Source organism: Notechis scutatus, chromosome 5 (assembly GCF_049901735.1).
Source record: "Notechis scutatus isolate UNSWTSFEM ecotype Mainland chromosome 5, rNotScu1.2, whole genome shotgun sequence".
NCBI lineage: Eukaryota > Metazoa > Chordata > Lepidosauria > Squamata > Elapidae > Notechis > Notechis scutatus.
In genome coordinates this window covers 29,633,820-29,650,309 of record NC_142013.1, presented here as the reverse complement: position 1 = coordinate 29,650,309, position 16,490 = coordinate 29,633,820, and the positions used below count along the sequence as shown (strand labels likewise).

At 35.7% G+C, this 16,490-nt stretch overlaps 1 protein-coding gene across 6 annotated transcripts in view; it reads right to left on the bottom strand.

Annotated features, from left to right (window-relative positions):
- ZBTB20 (zinc finger and BTB domain containing 20) overlaps positions 1 to 16,490 on the bottom strand; it is a 477,851-nt gene that overhangs the window by 135,184 nt on the left and 326,177 nt on the right. For all 6 annotated transcript variants that reach the window (XM_087966401.1, XM_026680425.2, XM_087966403.1 and 3 more), the window contains one exon: positions 8,639 to 8,704. The gene's annotated coding sequence lies outside the window, so the exon portion shown is untranslated. The remainder of the gene's footprint in view (positions 1 to 8,638; positions 8,705 to 16,490) is intronic.

Below are 16,490 nucleotides of genomic sequence, written 5' to 3'. Positions count from 1 at the left end.
CCTTTGTTTCCAAGAAAAAAAGAAACCAGAGGAAGGGAGAAGAAGAGGAAAAGAAAACACACACACACACACACACACACACACACAGAGGCACAGAGGGGAGAAGAATCCAAAGTTGGAGAAGGGACCCTTAAAAGCCCGAGTGCCTCCTCCACTCCCACTGCCTTTTCTTCCAAAGGAAAAATCCCCCAGCCCAGAAACAATGCTTCCAAAGCTGGAGAGTCGTGCTGCAAAGCAAGGAAAAAGAGGAAGAAAAACCTAGCAACTTTAAAAACCCAAGTCTCCTTCTTCCCCACATGGCTGCTTCCGAACTAAAGGAGACAAGCAATTGAGCAGGGAAGCCAGAGTGGGAGAGATCAACTGCCAGCCGGAGCGATGGCAGTCTCGGGGATTTAGCTTTTGGCTCCCCTTTTTCTTCCTTGCTTCCTTTCCTGTGAGCGGCAGGTTTTGGTTTTCTGGGTCTGAGGTTTACTTTCCCTTTCTGGCTTTTCTCGCTTCCCAGCCAAGGAATGCTGCTTCTTTTGCTGTCTCCCCATAAAAAAAACCTTCACTTTCTTTCTCCTTTCTTCCTTCTCACTTTCCTTCTTTCCTTTTCATCTTCCTTCCTTCCTTCCCTCCGTCCCACCTTCTCATTTCCATTTTATTCCTTTCTCTGTGCTCAGGAAGGGACAAGGAGAGAAGGAGAGATTGGCAGCACTGCCAGTGACTATGTTTACTGCAGCTGTGGCTTTCCCACATGGATTGGGGTGGGGGTGGTCTCAGTGAAAGGGAAACCACACGGGCTGCAAGGCCAAGCCAGTGAGCACGCCATGGAGGCGCTGGTGGTAGGTGCGGCGCTGATCTGTAACTGGATGGCCTGGAACATAGTGAGCCTCAGATCCGCGAGGCAGCCCTGGAACAAGCTAGGAGCCCTGCCACCTTGGCTCCGCCCCCTGGGAGTGCCTATAGGAGGCAGTGAGTGCCCAGGGGGCGGGCTGAGGCAGCAGAGCAGATCCTCGCTGGCTGTCGGGTGGCCCTGCAGATCCAAAGCTGACTGCGTTGTGGCCTAGATGGTGGCCATCAAGTTATAGATTAACACCTGGCTGGCAGGGGCCAGGGCTGAAGTGCCAGGGGCTGGTCCTTTTCTGTTTCAAGGGCAGCCCTGCGGGCCAGATCTAGCCACATCACAGGCCAGATCCAGCCCAGGGGCCTTGAGCTTGACACCCTGCTCTAAAAGGATGCAAATGGCTAGCTGTCTGCAAGGAATATAAATCCTTCTATTCCCCGCTATCCTGACAGAGCTGAAGAAGCTTCTTGGATGAGAAGCAAAATGTCTTCAAGGAAAAAAACAACTAAGTCCAGCTGCCTCCTGAAAAAGCACTTTTGGGACAATTACATTAAATTAAATACACTGAGTGAAATATGCCAAATGAACAGACAGATTTCAGAAAAGACAACAGGACGTGAATTCACATAGCTAATGTAAGATATATAATGAAAAAAATCAAGATAGTATAAACAGAATTTACTTTTGTTGTATGGAAAATAGCAGGACTGTAATTGTGCATATCATCAAGAACAGCTAATGGCTTAACACAGCCTATTCTTCTGAAGAATATTTATAATGAGCAAGAATGGTAAGAACTGAGTATGGAAAAAGAGAGTGGTCTAGCATAACAGACAAGGAATTCCCATATCTGCATCTATTTAACATGTAAAAAATAAAAGAGCTCATTATAAAAATAAATGTGTAAATTAATATTAAATATTAAGAGAAATTTAATGTAAAGCATGTTAAATGAATTTACAGTTGTTGACAAAGAAATTAAGGAGTGAACAGTTTCTTGTGCTCAGGAACAGATGTAGGTAGACTTCACTTAATGACTGGTCATTTAGCAACCATTCAAAGTTATAATTGACCTCACCCCAAAAGCATATGACCCATTTCTTGAGTTTTAAGGCAGCACCCTCCATGGTCACATAATCACATTTTGTGCACTTGGCTACCAACTTTTATAGACAGTGTTCCATCATCATGGGACTATGATTTATTACTCAGGTTTCAAGTTTTACTATTCAAAACCAGTCTAGTCAAAAAGATCCTTAGGAATGAATGGACTTGCTTACAACCACTGTATTTGTTTTATAACTACTACAATAAAAAGTAGTAAAATCATGTCAATCAGTGGGTGCCTACAGAACAGGAAAGAACACACACACACACACACACACACACACACACACACAAAGAGAGAGAGAGAGAGAGAGAGAGAGAGAGAGAGAGAGAGAGAGTTCATTAGCCAGTGACGATAATGGTCTATGTACAATAATTTTTTCAACTGGGAAATAAATTGAGCATAAGCTGAAGAGCAAGGCTAACTAGGACTTTGTTCTTCCAATCAATAAGCTGTTATATCCGTGAAAAGTAAATGCTGCTTAAATAACCTTCACTTACTTTTTACCCTATCGTATTTTGGTTTTATAATCTACATTTTTCCATAGGTATTCATTAAAAAACATATTTATTTGAAATTCAGTATTTTTGATGTCAAAAAGCTGCTATATTGTACTGAATGATGGAGAAAACTTTCCCAATTATTTCTGTGGATGTTTGTTATCTGGGTAAACAGTGGCATTTCATGTTTGGGTCTTTTAGGAGTAAGAATTTCCTACTTATTATGTTTCAAGTTCGTTTGTACATAATGTTACATAACCCCTCCCCCATTTACATTACATACTTTCCATTATAAACCATTAAAATATCAGAAAATAAAACTCTGTAGGACTCTTCTTTATTCACATCCTTCTGAAAGAGAAATTGTTTCAAGGATAGAGAAACATAAGTTCCAAGTAAAATCAGAGAAGCTATATACTGTATGTTTCCTCAATTTTCATATACTGTAGTATGTTTTATCATATAAGCCAGCTCCTTTATTCAGAACACTCACCACAAATGTGAATATGTGATTTGTGATTCAGGAATTGAAAATCATTTCTACTATGTGTGATACTCATTTGTGTATGTGTCATCAGCAGCAGCCAACCGCCTATCACTTCTTATACTTATTTGCATTAAAAAGTAACTGCTTTGCATTCAATGCTGCTAAATCGAAAAGTTGCTTAGCAACTAACTGGCCCTCACATCAGATAAATCTACTCTCAACAGATGCTGCAGCCTTTGACCTGCTATGAAGTACTCAAGAAAGCACCAAAGGGTAAAGCAGCAGTATAAAATAGTCTTATATTAAGAAATTAATATATTGAGAAGCCACCAAAGCAAATTATTTTGAATAAATGCACATTAAAAACAGAAGAAATACGAATATGTTAGATTTCACACCTATTACTAGTGAATATAAAAACAAAAAAATATATATGATCAAGGACCCTTTTAGTCAGTATCTTAATTTTCTTAAGAGGCGAGGAAAAGAATGACTGCTTCTTGAAATATCCAAAAGCTATTATACCTCTCCAATTGCTCTGATTTCAAATTGAAATTCAAACTGGGTTCAAAGACATAATGAGACTATCCATATGATGCAGCAATGGAATGTTTTACATGGACATATATCTGTTTTCAGTGATCTGTTTGCTATTCACCATTTATATTTCTCTCCTCCCCTCCCCCAATGTTTTGGAATGACCATGATGATCTATCAATTTTAATAAACCTTATTATTCAGATTTGAGGTTGATTTATGAATTATCATGACTAAATAACATTATAACATTATCAAATGTCAACATAAATGGATCTATTATGAAAACGTAAGGGACAGCATTAACTAAACATGGAGACCCTGCTTTTGATCCTGGGATTACTTATAACAAACCCATGACTATTAGAAATAAAGAGCCCTATTCGTACTGAAGTATTTGGATGGAGTTGATGAAACAGTTGTTGAGACACTGAAATGCAACTCTGTCCTTTATAATGTTGCACTACAAGTTTAAAACAGATCTTTTTTGTGACTTCATGAGGTACATGAAGCATTTCATCATTCTGGTCTTTTGTAACAGGACCATTCCTGAGGGGATGGGGTGCCACTTAATTGCTGCTTTTTAGTGAGTATTAAACCAACAAAAAAGTCCTCTACAAACAAACAAATCTCTCAAAATAGATGATAGTATCCTTCATGCCAACTGTTGATTCCAAGCCATCTTTAAAAAGATAAAACCCCTGAGATGAGCTATTTTTTTAGAGACTACAAGGTCAAGACTATGCTGTTTTCTAAAAAAACAATATGGAAATAGTTTGCCTGCTGTCTTCTGCTGTCTTTTTTTTTTTAAGTTCCTAAATCTAGCATACATATTTGGTATTTCCTGATGGTTTTGGGAATGCAGCATCAAACAGAAGTTTGGTAAGATAGCTGACAAACCTTTGGAACTGATTAGTAGCATTTAAGGAGGCTTATTTGAATAATTGGACAGGGTATATATTATTTTGGTTAAGTAATATATGTGCCTACTTGTTTGTTGATCATACAATTTGAAGGCGAGGCTTATAGTTTCAACTGACTCCTTGCCAAGTAACTAGCCAGTTGATAGAGATTTTAGATAGATAGATTTGTGGAAAGTGTTGGTGTAAGACAGTATGAGCTATCTAGATAAACTACTATACTGCAGTGAGGATGAACTAATAAATGTGATACATGCTAATAATGCTGGGAAATAAAAAGGATCAGACCTAGAAGCTATTTTGCTAGGTAGCAGAATGAAGTCCACTTTTCAGAAAGGTTACCTGTTCCATGTAGAGGGCTATCCAGACTGACAGAACTGATTATGACCTCAATGGTTGAGATGATAGTAAGTAGAGTTAGATATATTTTGATTCACATTTCGATTCTTACTATGCTACAGAGCACCTGATTATGACATCGAACATGTAAACAAGCTAAATTCACTACTAACACGGGCAACTTCCTGCCCACACACTTTTATCTTTCCTGGTGACTTCAATCTACCTCATATTAACTGGACCCTAAACGAATGTACAATTGAACCCATACATGCAACCTTCTACAATGCTGTTACAAATCTGGAAGTGGAACAGCTGGTAATCAACAATACTAGACTTAACAACTGCCTCGATCTCATCTTCTGTAATAGTTTGAATTTAATTTACAGAATACAAACTAAAGAACCCTTTTCCAACAGTGACCACAATATGATTGACTTTTGTCTCAACATACGTCCACACAAAAATCATCACAATGACGTAACTTCAATTATAACTTCAAAAAAGGCAGCTATGATCTTATAGACAACAATCTCTCATCCCTTGATTGGCAATCTCTATTCACTGGATGCAATACTGTTGAAGACCATTACAACATATTTTTACTTGAAGTCAAAAGAGTCATCAAACTATATGTACCAACAGCAACTCCCAAAACAAACAAACAAAAACAGATTACCTATAACAACAAGGAAACTTCAATCCAAAAAAAGATCACTCTGGCAGAAAAATAAATCTGGTCACGTTGCCATCTTCAAAAGCCGATACAAAAATTTATGCCACCAGATAAAGACTGAATGCACCAATTATCATATTAAACAAGAGGAAAACCTTCTACGCGCAAATTGCACCCGCGCTTTTTACAATTTTGTAAACAACAAACTAAAAGACTCAAGGTCCATCTCACCCCTGATAGGACCTAATGGTAAAGACTGCAACGATGACACCATTAAAGCCAACATCTTTAACACATTCTTTGGCTCAGTATTTGTAAACAGCAATGGATCATGCCCAGTATTTCCTAGCTGAAGACAATTTTACAATTTTACAGAAGACAATGTTGAAAAAGCACTACGCAATCTAAAACCATCTCTATCTATTGGACCGGACGGAATATGTGCCTACTTCTTAAAAAAGCTATCCACTGCCATAGCAGAACCTCTAAGCATAATCTTTGAAAAATCTTTCAGGCAGCTCCTTGCCAAAACTATGGTCACAAGCCACGGTCATCCCCATCTTCAAAAAGGGAGACCCCAGCCTAGTTGAAAATTACAGACCAATTTCCTTATGCTGCATCACCTGTAAAGTCATGGAATCAATTATTAACCAATCCATTATCCTCCACTTAGAGACAAACAACCTACTCTCTAATAAACAATTTGGTTTCAGAAAAAAACTATCCTGTAATCTGCAACTCTTAAATTGCAAAAACATATGGACTGCACAACTCAATCAGGGCAAAACAATACACAGAATCTACATAGACTTCTGTAAAGTCTTTGATTCAGTGGTACACGACAAACTACTCCTAAAACTAAAATCTTATGGTATCTCTGGACAACTGCATAACTGGATAGAAGCATTCCTGTCAAGCAGACAACAAATGGTCAAAATTGGGAGTGTCCTATCAAATTCTGTACCTGTAAACAGTGATGTCCCCCAAGGTAGTGTTCTAGGACCAACTCTCTTCATACTCTACATAAATGACCTCTGTGATCATATTAAGAGCAACTGCATTCTCTTTGCTGATGATGTAAAGCTGTTCAATACCACAGACAATACTGCTACCCTTCAAAAAGATCTTGACTATGTATCAGAATGATCAAACAAATGGCAACTTCAAATCTCAACAAATAAATGCTCTGTCTTACATATTGGCAAAAAAAAATCAGAAAATAAAATACAAGCTGAATAGTCAAGACCTTGTTGATGATCCAAGCTCTGTAAAGGACCTTGGAATACTCATCTCTAATGATCTAAGTGCTAGAGCCCACTGTAACTACATAGCCAAAAAGGCATTAAGAGTTGTTAACCTAATCCTACATAGCTTTTTGTCTGGTAATATCACACTACTATCTAAAGCATACAAAACATTTGCTAGACCAATACTCATATACAACTCATCAGTCTGGAACCCACATTACATATCTGATATTAGCACAGTTGAGAACGTCCAGAAATATTTCACAAGAAGAGTTCTCTACTCCTCTATTTGTTGTAGAATACCTTATGCCACCAGACTTGAAATTCTAGACCTAGAAAACCTTGAATTACGCTGTCTTCGGTCTGATCTAAGAATGGTATATAAAATCATACATTGCAATGACTTACCTGTCAATGAATACTTCAGCTTCAACCATAACAACACAAAAGCACACAATAGATACAAACTCAAGGTAAACCGCACCAAACTTGATTGCAGGAAATACGACTTCAGCAACAAAGTGGTCAATGTCTGGAATACTCTACCTGACTCTGTGGTTTCTTCCCCAAACCCCAGAAACTTTAACCTTGGATTGTCTACTATTGACCTCACCCCTTTCCTAAGAGGTCTGTAGGGGGTGTGCATAAGCGCACCAATGTGCCTACCATCCCTGTCCTATTGTTTCTTTTATTTTTCTCATATGTACCCATTTCATGTATTGATAACTATGTATATACTTGTACCTATTATCTTGTAAGTGATTGACAAATCAAAATAATTAATTAATTAATTAATAAAATAATTTTTTAGGCACTGGAGAACATTTTGCTATAAGACAAACTCTCTGAATGAGAGAATTGGCCTTGAATCAAAATGGAAACATGGTGTCTAATTAAAAATGAGTATTTCAACTGACATCTGGGTAAAAACTAATAGGTACTGGGGAGCATCTGATTTCAAAGGGTGTAAATATTTCAGAGATACTATGTGGGATAGGATGAAATTTGTCAATAGATTCATGGGTGACCAGGTCATTCAGGAGAGAAGAGTGCCATAAACAGGATGGGGGTAAGATTAAGCTGAGAAGGAAAATACAAACTTGCTAGGCCTTGGTTTGATGCAGCAGAGGTATTTATATGCTCATCTAAATACTATTTTGGCCTAGCCTTTCTTAACTTCCAAGCATTGGCCAAATATGGTTGCTGATCTACCCTTTAAAAACTATCTAAGCCTGTGCATGTGTTATCATATTTTGTGAAAGCAATTTCCATAAATTACCTGAATATATTACAAAGAACCATTTTTATGTATCCCAAATCTCCTCCCAAAGAGGTTTTCTATATATTTCTAGGTGGTAGGTGTTATATGAGAGAGAACTTGTGTCCTTTTTCCATACTTTGCATAATTTTAAGAGTTTCATAATACTTATTAAGCCCTAAACCAGCTGACCATTAGGACAAATCAAAGTAACAATACTATCTACTGTCAATCTTGCTTATTCAGAATAGAAATTTATTGGATTAACACATTAACATGTTAGATGCAAAGATACTATTTTTTTGTAAATAAGACTTAAGTCAATCACAGGATCAATGTGTAAGTTTAAAAATGTATTATCTAGTCTCCATTTGTGGACCTTTTCATATTTAAGAAAAGAGGATATAATAATCATTATCAGTTGAAGAAAAGTTGGATCTGCTACAATAGATATTATAAAATGTAGCTTTTTAGAGGCACTTTATATTTTACAATATATACACTAAATAGTCAAGAAAATAGCCAAGAAAAACAAACAATTTAAAAATAATTTATAGCATATTTTTGACAAAGAATTTAAGAAACTCAAGGTTACTAAGCTTGTTTCATAGTTTCCAAAGGCTGATTCTTGCAACATAGACATAATGTTTACTGAATAGCCAAGGATAACTCAACATTTTCAAAGCAGAGATTATAGGAAATCGACCTGGGTTTTCTTTCTGACTACATACATGACTTACCTTACTGCAGATAAAGCTCTGGTGTTTGTTTCTACGTAGCTCAGAAATGTTTGCTGTTTTCTGGAACTGAAAAAGTTAAAAAGAAACTGTGATGATCAGGCAACTTTAGTAGAAGTCACTTGTCAAAATTATGAAACAGAAGAAGCTTTTATAGAACCTGCTTATAACAAAAAAAAGTTTAACATAATATATAAAAGTGCAAAGTGTCTTTTGTCGTTGCTTAGGAGGAAAAAAAGCACTATGATTAATTTAGATACTAAGTGTAAGACACCTTAGACAATCTCCTTGGGATAGTTCATAAAAATATATTTTTGTCCAGATATATGGAATCTGGTAAATCCCAATTCTACCTAGATCCTGTCAATTCTGAATACCTCAATTCTGAAATCTGCCATCCTTACGGGGTTGTTGTTTTAGGATCTGTAGTAACTACAAAGATACATGTGCCCAGACATGAAAATAAAACTCTAACTTTATCTTGCCTGTTACTACCTTCAAATTTAGTTGTGAAAGTTATCTTGTTTTAAATATAATAAATATATTGTACATATAAATAATCTTATTTTCTTTAAATAATTCAGATCATAATCTGCCTGATTACTTGGTGATAATTTTTCTCTGGTTTCACTGCTATGTTCCCCACAAAAAAATATTAAAACATACTGTAGGTCATAAATACAGATTTTACCTTTTAGTACCTTCTGTCAGACAGTAATATATAAGCATAATAATGAGATGATGTGTGGACAGGAGCTTGAGAAACAGGGAAAAAGATGCTGCCTAAGCAATGGTCAGATAAAAGAAGGCCTAGTTGGCATCTGCATAACAGGTAGAGAAAAAGGTTCAGTCTGTAAAGGTGATGGCAAGAGATTTATACTTTCAAACTTGGAAGATTCTATTAATGTAGCCTTACAAAAATAGAATTAGCTTCTCTGGTCTTATTTCTTTCCTGGTTTACCTGTGAAGGCTGGCATCAATCATGCAAGTCTGAAAGTAGAATTCTCCTGCTGTCTGCTTTACAGTCTGAGAAGTTAGAGCAGGTTCCTTCGGATTCTCTTTCTCCACCCGTTATGCAGCTGCAGGCTTTCTTATCTAACAGTTCCCAAGTGACCATCTCTTTGAACCATTTCTCAAAGGTTTTTTTTTTCACATGTTACTATATATAATAATCCAGATATAGGAAGAACACTATCAACATATTAATGATATGTACTCATGATGGATCTCAAAGCAAGGTTATAAAAGTGCCCCAGATGATCATTTGGTTTAAATTAAGGCATATGTAAAGACAGAGGGAGAAATATAATACTTTAAATTAAAACCAATCTAAATGAAATGTTAATATATATATTGTTAGTCCATGTATGATATGTCATACCCCAGCAATCCCCAGCTTGGTGGCCTGGCGCAGGGGGCAGGGGGCAGAGGATGGTTCTATATGAGTAGTGAGCACATGCGTGCACACATGCAGTTCCATATATGCAAGCGGTGGATATGCATGTCCACCACTTGCGCAAGCGGAGCTTTGTGAGCACAAGCACACGCCGCTTGTGTGAGGGAAGCTTTGCACATGAGGGGAAGCATCCACCCCTCACATGAGGTGAGATGCATATTCATGTGCATTCGCCCAACCCTTTCTGTGGCCTGATTCCAAACTGGCCATTGGCCTGGTAGTGGGCTGTGATCTGGGAGTTGGGGACCTATGCCATATACTACATAAATGATAAATAATGCTTTAAAATTAATAGAAATAAATATAATCTAGGCAAAACTAGTCTGTAATGTCCATACATCAATTGAAATAGTAATGTGTTCCATGAAATACTGAAATGGTATCTAAAAGTTAAATTTGTAAAAACATGTGTATCTTTCATTTTGGGATTATTCTAATTTCTGATACCAATTATTTTCAAGAAAATGTGACATGCACAAATATATGGCACATTTCTCATGCTTGCTTTTGACAAGCTAATTCAATTTTGATACCTGGTCTGCTACTAAGCTAGGCACTGGATCCATCCCTTACAGAAGCGGCTAGTAAGTTACTTGGCAAGACAAATTTGGTGTTTGATAAGTAGTGTTTATAAGTCTTCTACTTATGTGTGTACAAACCTTCCTTTTGCTTCTTGGAAAAAAAAGAAGGAAGTAACACATTTACTTTCTACCAGTTGAATTGTATTGTTTTTGTCAAAGTATACAGAAAAGCCCCTCTCCATTATATTCAGCATTACATTGTGAAATGAGTATCTGTGTTCTGTACTGTGAATGTATGTTTCAATAACTGTAATGAACTAATAAGGTTAAAAACAATCTCTGTCAGTAAAACAGATAAAGGAGAACAATTATTTAATATGGAAAATGTACAAGACTTGTGAAGTAATGCACGGCTGTGGAGTATTTAGGGTGGTTTTTCTCTTATTTGTTTTGTTTTGCAAGCCATTTTGGATTTTATTTTTGCTCTCCTGTAATTGTCCCTGTCTCTTTTAAACCCCTGTGGCAAGTTAGCTACTTCTGGCCTTTTCTCAATCTGGCTCTTTTCTGAAGTAGAGAATTACAACTCATATCATTACAGCAATTACAGGAACTGGACATATTAGCTGCTAAGAAGAAAGCTCTATCTGAACACATCTGAGCGTCACAAGATTGAAAAGTCATGGCTCCTTGGCAAGTTATCTCAATATGTCCCTTATTTTAAGAAGTTATGTCATATTCAGCCTGGTGTGATTTAGCATATATCTCGCATCTCCTAATAAGGGAAAGAATTCTGAAGCTGCTAAAAGTACACAATATCGCCCCAAATGCTGTCACCCCAATTTCCCTTTCTGAAGAGACAGAAATTACATACTCTAAATTAATTTATCTTAGGTAAACAGCAAGAACCATGTTATAAACAGTATTGACTTCACTTCAACTTGTTAAACTTTTTCATCCTCATACTTTATAAACAGAAGTGGGGGGAAAAATAATGTATGTACATAACAGCAAATGTTCTCTTACCATTTTAATTTTTAAAAAGCACTGTTTTTATCTTATATAAACAGTGGCGATGGAATTATAAACACCATTATTCCACCTCCATGTTAATGCTCTTATTATCTTGCATAAACAGAAGTGAACACATATGTACATGACACTAATCAATCCTTTTCTTACACAAAAACCTAGATTCTTTTTATCTTTCATAAACAGTAGGGGAAGATTTACTGAATGAAAAACGTAGAGTTCCTGTTTTATATATGGGCAGGAGAGGGAAGGAGAGAATATCCGCACCCTGGATACATATTCTAACAAATGCATCTCTGTGTTTATATCTATTTCTAGTTAGTAACCAATAATGTTTTCCACAGAGTGTTGTGGAAATATTTTCTATTTTTTTTTTCTTTTGCTAAGGCTCAAAATGAAAAGATCTAGAACTTATAGGCCCTTTTAAAATCAGTAACAGTTTAATAGTGGGGCCCTTCTAACTCACAAATGTTTGTCTGTAGCAGCCTTTTCACAAGACACTTAAATAGGATGATCGCCTTTGCAATCTCTACAGTATTCAGTTTAACCTGGTCAAATAAATATATCCTGATAAAAAGGCAAACCTGTAGAGATAATTTTGTGCTGTAGAAATCAATTCACCAGAATGTTATTCCTCCAAATGATTTTACATGGATTACATGGCAACTGTAAAGTTATGTGATTATTAGATGATGTAAAATATCTGGAAAACTCTCAGTTCTAACATAGGCATTCCTGTGTACCAGAGTTGCATTTCTGTTGTTGCTGAAATTAATATCTTTATACAACTTTTAAAAATCATAATAAATTCTATTATGCAGATAAACATTAAATTATTTCTTTTCTAGATTGTGTGTGGCCCATAAACTCATTGCCACACTCAGTTCTCATTATTATGATTGGAGCATTCTGTGATTTTTCTCTAGAAATAACAGATTCTGTATATCTTTTTTTCAGTATTAGGCTGGAGGGTGTGGATTCAAACATTAAGTTTTGTGATTTCATGGCACTATGACAAGCACTTTATTAATAGGTTTGATCCCTCCACAGATTTGAATGTGTGAAGTGATCAAAAGATTGAGGACCTGTATGAGTTACTTGCATAGAGTTTCATAGAATTTTTTTTCTAACCTACCCATCTATTTCAATCATTTCAGGATATATTTTTGTTTATAAACAAAACATGAAGATAATGGCATTTCTTTAGATTGCATAATTTTTTCTAGTTAAAGTTTTCAATATATTTCATTACCAACATTAAATTCACTGTAATTACACACAGCTCCAATTGTACATATGCTACCTTTGTTTAAAAAAAATTAACAGTAAGTTCAGTTTATTTTGTGAAAAAAGTAAATGTTTAAATTTTACTTTTGGCTTTCTTATTGATTTGATCCTTTCTTATTGATTTTCAATTTCATATTTTTCCACTTGGACAATACCACAGCTAACTTGATTCTAGAGGCTTCCAAAGCCAAGACATCTGGATTTAACCTTGTATTTATTATTCCACATAAATTAGCTGAACTTGATTGTAAAAACTGAGCATGACTATTGGTATGATCTTCTATAAGTTCTTTTTTCTTTTTTTTTTACTTAAATAAGGTGAAATTTCAGAAGTCAATTTTTCTTGTAGTTTTGTAGCAACAAGATAAACACCTACACCAAAATATACAAGCAGATGGACTCAAATACTCTAATTCTTCTGTAAACTGCAATTAGAGAATTTTCCAAAGCCTCATTGCTGTACAGCTGGAATGCAAATCACTCCAAAATTTTAACATGTTAAATTGAAATATGCAATATTACTGAAAGATGTGGCTCTGGGAAAAAAAGGGAAAGAAATTTGAGCTCTATTTTTCAAGCAAAGGAACCTTTATCTCAACAGCTTATAAATTCAGTGCCATAACGCACTGTAAGAAAAAGGATTCCCGAAATCATGAGGACAGTGCATTATCAGATTAATATTAATCTCTAGAGTGCTAGATTAATTTCCTGTCCATGTTAATGTCTTTTTGATTAGGATGGAAAATAATAGGGAAAAAAAATCAATTGCAAAAAGTAGAAAGATTTAAAATACTAACAACTTTTAGAGCTTTTAGCCCAATAGATGTAATTAAATGTTAAAAGCTAGATCAATGCCATATTATCAATTATTTCGTGCTGTAGATGTTATACAAAAGTCACAGAAATCTGGGCAAAATTTTTACATAATACATGACACATTTGCTTCCCATTAATGGAAATAATTTTTTGTTGCAGCAATGAAAATAAACAATTAACTGTTTGGCTTGCAGATATATGAGAAATTGATCATGTTTGTAGAACTAGACATAAATACACACACATATCGTCAGTATGCTTTTGAAATATATGAGAGCACACTAGGTTAGTATCAATACAGTTATTCAAAATAGTTCTCAACATTGCAGTTAGGTGCATTCACAGTTAGTTAAAATGTGTGCTTTTATATACATCTGACTTTAGTGAACAATCCCTCTGCAAGGATTGTTAACTGAGTATGAAGTTATGTTGAATAAGCACTTCGCTACCTATAATTATTCTGCCTATTTCTTGAATAGACTTGGCTAAAAATTAACACCATAATAAAAAAAAAATAAAGGATCCCGGACTTGAGAGGAGGCTGTTGCATTGGGAAGAAGCAATTATAAAAAAATGCTTGTTTCCTAGATCCTACTACAGCAACTGATAAAGGGCATGTCTCACAATAGGTGGTCCTGCAAATAAACTGGTCCCCTGCTATAGGCCTTTGAAGGTGATAGCCAACATTTTGAGTTGTACCTGTAAAGAAACTGGGAGCTATTCCGCTTGCCAACATCAATATAACATGGGCAAAGTGGGAGGCATTTCAAATTGCATATATCACTGCATTCTCAATGAGTTAAAGTTTCCACTGGTCTTTAATAGCAACTCCATCTATAGTGAATTCATTGCAGTAATCCAAGGGAGATGTATCTATAGCATGAAGGACCATGAGCAGGGTCTCCTGGTCCAGGAACGGGTAAAATTCATGCACAAGATAAATTTGTGCAGAGTCTCCTAGTCATGGCTGCCACCTACTCCTTGGCTAGAAGTCACAAGTCCAGCAGGACCACCAAATTGCACAGGAATTAAATATGACAATTTTGCAGAGCTCAGGAGCACTCAACGTAAGAGGAACCTAGGCTACATCTATGCTCTTTCAATACTGGCTGGAATAGGCTAAAGAAAAAGGAGAACCACCAAAGAATTGGCAAAGAAGTACGCCAAGTCATTCCAGAAGGACACCATGATTGATGGCATCAAAAGGTGCCAAGACATACAGGATCATGCACAAGCACAGACAATGCCATCTCAGTACTATAACCCAGACTGAATTCCCCAAAAAGGGAAGAATCAAGACAACACAAAAGTTATCTACTGATGTTTTCTTGAAAAGGGAGAAAACAATTGGACCTTTATGACAAACAGAAGCATCCTTTCCAAAAGAAATATCAATATTCAAAGACAAAGTAAATTAAGCAATTGCTTTGATTATTATATTTGGACTGTTCCTAACCTATTCCTATCCTGTGGATTACACTCACTTCTGCTTTGAGATAGCATTGTGAACGCACATCTCCCCCTGATTAAAGATTTTTCAAATTTCAGAAATATGAGAATATGTAAACAAAAACTGTGATTGTTGCACAAATAAAACTTTTCATTACATATTATTTTGTTTTTAATGAGCTACTGGAATGGCAACTAAACCCAAGTGTTCAACAGCTAGCTTAATTCCAGCTGTGTCTCTATCTGCCAAACTGAAAAAGATGACGGAAGAGGATACTTCTAATTTGTTAAAAGAGATCCTGGCTCAGGTAAAAGATCTGGCAGAGCTTAAATGTGATTTAAAACAGATGCAAGAAAAAATGACTTGCTATGAGGATTGATTGGTTGCCCACAAGATGATTACTCAAGCCAGTCATAATATTTTGGATAAACGAATTGCTTACTTAGAGTCACAATTACGTGAGAAAAAAACTATGTGTGATTGGCATTGAAAACTTTCCAAGTCAATCAAACCTGGCTGAATTTATGGAGAATTTTTTTAAAAAAGCTTTTCCTTGCAGGAGCAGATTTTCTAGTCGAGATTGATCATGTGATTAAAATTCCTTTAATGAAAAGGAACTAGTTCCAATTCAGTTATTAAAATTCCAGTGTTTTTCCAAAGATGAAATTTTATGTATATCACTTAAGACTCCATTGAACTGGCATTCTAGCTGAAGCTAGGTACGATTTATCTTGATTTTACTAAATAAGTCTCTGAAAAGAGAAGACTTTTCACAAAAGCAAGATGTCTTGCAAGATCAATATAGCTTCAAACTTCCATAAATTTTCCAGCTATATTTTATATTAATCCCCAAGATCAGATTCACATATTTGAAATCCTTTGAATGCAGAGGCCTTTAGCCTATGTTTGAAATATGGTAATGGACAAGTCTGATTATGTTTCATACCTTGGAATCTGTTTGTATTTGAATGCCCAATGGTGCATTGGAAAATACATATTTTTAAGACTCTACATTTCTTGTACTTTTTTGTATTTTTGCTTGTTTTTATTATGGTTAACTTCATGATAAAAACTCTGGGCATATTGCCAACTCTAACATTTATGTCTATACATAGTATATGTCTATACATAGTATATTTGTTTTAATTAGTAATTTTGAAACATTCTAAATTTTTTCACTTAATAAGCAAAGAGACAAAAACAGTGCTATCCTGCTTAGGAAGTCAAATATTTGTTTTCTTAAAATATATTATTGTTTGTTGCACAATCAGGCAGATTTGGCATTTTTAGCCTACC